At 40.2% G+C, this 4,066-nt stretch overlaps 1 pseudogene; it reads right to left on the reverse strand.

Annotated features, from left to right (window-relative positions):
- Window positions 1-1,485: 1,485 nt before the first annotated feature.
- LOC148026710 (MFS-type transporter clz9-like) lies at window positions 1,486-2,245 on the reverse strand (annotated as a pseudogene).
- Between the last annotated feature and the right edge of the window lie 1,821 nt (window positions 2,246-4,066).

The raw sequence follows: 4,066 nt of genomic DNA on the forward strand, positions 1-4,066 counted from the left end.
GTTGTGGCTAGGGTGGATATGCATTTTGAAGCTCATGTGCTTAGTAGAGATGGTGGAGGTCCCAATCGTTGATTGGTTTGTTCTACCCTTCATTGTATTTTGGGAGACTTTGTGAGCTACTTTGAATGTAATGAAGAATTGATGTCATGTTAGATTCAAGTATATGTCAATTCAACGGTTTAGTTTTAGATTTTAAAATGTACACATGCCTACTTAATATTGTAGCCTAATGTTCCAAAGACCAAGGTTGCTAAATTGAAGATATGGATGATCAAGCGACATAGAGAGGCTGATGCAATCGAGCTTCTTCTCACTAGTACCCTCTGCCTTCTTTTGTTGCTAATTACTTTGCAAAGATTCCATTAAAGGAAACAATAATAGTGGATGTAAATACGAATGGTTGGTAGCTATGCAAGCAAGGATAGACATTACGGGCAAAAAAATTGCACCTTATATTTGACCAAAAATTCAGAGTGATTCCAAAAAAGGGTGCTATACAAGCACTGAGATCTTCAACAAGGTTGGCTACTAGCTTGGTGTAGGATAGCATAGTAGATACAAAAAAAAGGGATAGTAGGATAGTGCAATGAAGCTATATGTGTTTCTATTAGTGGCTATTTAGGAAGTGATACATAGTGTGTCGAGCTATTAATGGCATGTTGTGCTCGTGTTTGTTAGAGATTCTCTAGACATGCCCTTTGTGCCATCCAATGGCGAGGACAATAATGTGCAATTGCAAAGGGTTATCATCAGAAACTCCTACATGCTCCCATAAGACTACTTGAAGTCGTGCCTTAGCTACTACTAGTTCTTTAGCTTCCCATGCCCTTCTTGCAAGCTTTGCATGTGGTTTTTCCTTTCTTTGATATTTGTGTAGCTCTATTGCTATCAAATTCTCTTTTCTTTTACGCTCCTTCTCGAGCCTTACCTCCTCCTTGGCCTTGGCAATCGTTTCTTTTTTGGCACTCTTTGCCTTCAAGCTCTCAATGTACTAGTATGATGTCAAAATATAGCTATTGGTATAGTCCACAAATGCCTCCCTAGGCACACAATGGGGTAAAAACTCTATTGGTGGCAAGCACAATATGTCTAGGATCCTTTTGGCATCATCAAAAGGACTTGGGACTACATGTTGCATGGGCTCAACATGACTAGACACTGCTTCATTGGTTCCCAATGATGTCAAGGCTTGATCTTTTGCAAGCTCTTCCATTAGTATATGGAAACTTGTGATGGAAGCTCTTTTGTCACCCCTTCATCACTTCCAATGACATTCATGCATTGAGATGGCATCCCTTCAAATTGTATGTCATTCATGTGTTGAGATGGCATCCCATCAAATTGTAGAGCTGTTGGATTAAGTGGCCATATCCTGGTAGCCCTAAAATTAGCTATGATGTTGCTTTTGCTACATGAAATTTGGAATGCCTTGGTTGCTATTGAAGCTAAGTCACCCTTAGATGCTTGAATACTTTGTGTCAGATGCTACCAAACTACCCTTTCTTTACAGAAATGGATCTTCAATGATTTGAACACTGATACATCCAAAGGTTGAAGCTTATGAGAAGTGTGGGATGGGAGTGTTATGATGTCTATACCCCATGAAGTAGCCTTCTCAACAATTGAAATAGAAAAATGGCTACCATGGCCATCAAGAATAAGCAAGTTCCTACTTGCAAAGCCCATGAACTCATCAATACATTTATGGAAATGATCCAACTATGCATGGAACAACTCCCTTGTCATCCAAGCTTTCTTTACATGGCCATGACAGCTCCCTCTTCACAATCATGGATATAATTGCGACCAACCCTCTCTCCTTTTAAGATATAGCATCTAGGAATTACATTAATAGCAACATTGACAAAAAATAAAACTATCATCCACTCTCTATGATAATCCCATATACAACTCTTGTACCTTTCCATGCAAGCACTCTCATGCCTTTATCTTTGGAGCCTTGGAATCCCGTCTCATTGGCATTCCAAATGTTTCTTGATGGGTAATTGTGTTGCTCGTAAAGGGTCTTCAAGTTCTCATGGAAGGTCTTTACAAATTTTGGCCAAAAACTAATGGCCCTAGATTGCTCCAAGGGTTCACTTACTCGGAACACCAAATTAGGATGTCACTTGCAAAAGTATTCCCACAGACTCTTTCTAGGAATACCTTGACTAAATACTATATGCCTAGTATGACATATTTCAGTGGCCTTCAACTTCACATCGAGTAATCATAGATACTCCATGGCTTGAATCACATTTTATGAACCACCACTCAAGAAGACCTCTCTCTTCTTCTACTATTAGCATGGTTGCCGGTTCCTTTTGCCTTCTTGTTGGTCCACCCCGCTTGCCAATTCAAAATCACTAAGTCACTCATCCCATATTTGTTAGCACACTTCCTAAGAGAAAATCCTCCTTTGTGATCCTAAGCCATGTCTTTTATGGTCCATTGCTTGACCACTTTCTTTCTTTGTACCTTTATAGGTGGTTCAACAGGGGCTAGTGCTCATGAGAGGGTTTTTGCTAAGCTCTTTTGGATTTAGATTTCTTTTGCTTGGCTTGTGGAGAGGAGGCTTGAAATCATTGACTGGGACTAAACCTCCCCTTTAGGTTCCTACTCCTACGTATAGTGGACCATGTCATCTGCAACAAAGATATCAAAGCAAGGCCCATGAATAGCTGCATTCTAGCATGGATATTATATCCATCACTATTGAATATCGGATGAAGTGATGCTATATGAGGGATAGATAGCTGGAATACATAGCACACAAGGTAGAGATTGATAGCTACTACACATCCTTTATAAGAGATGAATAATCCTTCATAGAGAATTTCTTCTTGGGTGATTGTGCATCATTTTTTGCAAATAAATGCTGCCTCTTATTAGTAGATAGAGGCTCTAACACAAATTTGGACGATGTTGTTTGGACTGTAGAAGGGGACTGAATTGAAGGTGGAACTTGGATGGGTGTCTCTTGGCCTTGCAAAATGCAATGGGCTTCACATGAATGCCACCACAATAACACATATGCTCACCATTCCTATGGAGGAGATTATTGGTGCATAGAAATTGGGCAATGATGGGTATTCTCTTCGACACACATTTTTTGCATTCACAAGGAGTAGAATACATCAAATACATTTAGACATTGCTAGAGAGAATTGCAAGGGACTATGGTAGAGAGGGAGGGTAGGGGGCAAAATTGTGGTCATAGACTTGCTACTGTGACCCTTGTCATGAGACCTTTACTTGGATAATGCTTGATGCTAATCCATGGCAAGTTGTATGACAATATAGATTTGGTTGGGTGGACCAAAAATGGGGTCTAGATGGATTTGAAATACTCAATGGTTTACTCCAACTAGCAATGAAGAAGTAGGCTTGAAGCATATGCAATCAAGAATAGGTGTCTCTTGGCCTTGCACAATGCACTAGACTTCACATGAATGCCACCACAACGACACATATGCTCACCATTCCTATGGAGGAGATTATTGGTGCATAGCCTTGCAGAATGCAATGGGCTTCACATGAATTCCACCATAGCAACACATATGCTCACCATTCCTATGGAGGACATTATTGGTGCATAGAAATTGGGCAATGATGGGTGTTCTCTTCGACACACATTTTTTGCATTCACAAGGAATAGAAGACATCAAATACATTCATACATTGCTAGAGAGAACTACAAGGGACTATGGTAGAGAGGGGGGGCAGGGGGCAAAAGTGTGGTTGTAGACTTGCTACTATGACCCTTGTCTTGAGACCTTTACTTGGACAACGCTTGATGCTCATACATGGAAAGTTGTATGACAATATAGATTTGGTTGGGTGGGCCAAAAATTGGGTCTAGGTGGATTTGAAATACTCAATGGTTTACTCCAAGTAGCAATGAAGCAGTAAGCTTGAAGCATATGCAGTGAAGAATAGGTAGTGGACTCTGTTAGAGATGGAGAACATGCATACTTGCTATGGATAGAAGGGTGCAAGAGGGAGAGTAAGAGGAGAAAATTCTTGATGTTATCTAAAGCATACACATTGAAGCATACAGTCTAGT

Source organism: Lygodium microphyllum, chromosome 13 (assembly GCF_053477565.2).
Source record: "Lygodium microphyllum isolate KBCC chromosome 13, Lygodium_microphyllum_v1.1.10, whole genome shotgun sequence".
Classification (NCBI taxonomy): Eukaryota; Viridiplantae; Streptophyta; class Polypodiopsida; order Schizaeales; family Lygodiaceae; genus Lygodium; species Lygodium microphyllum.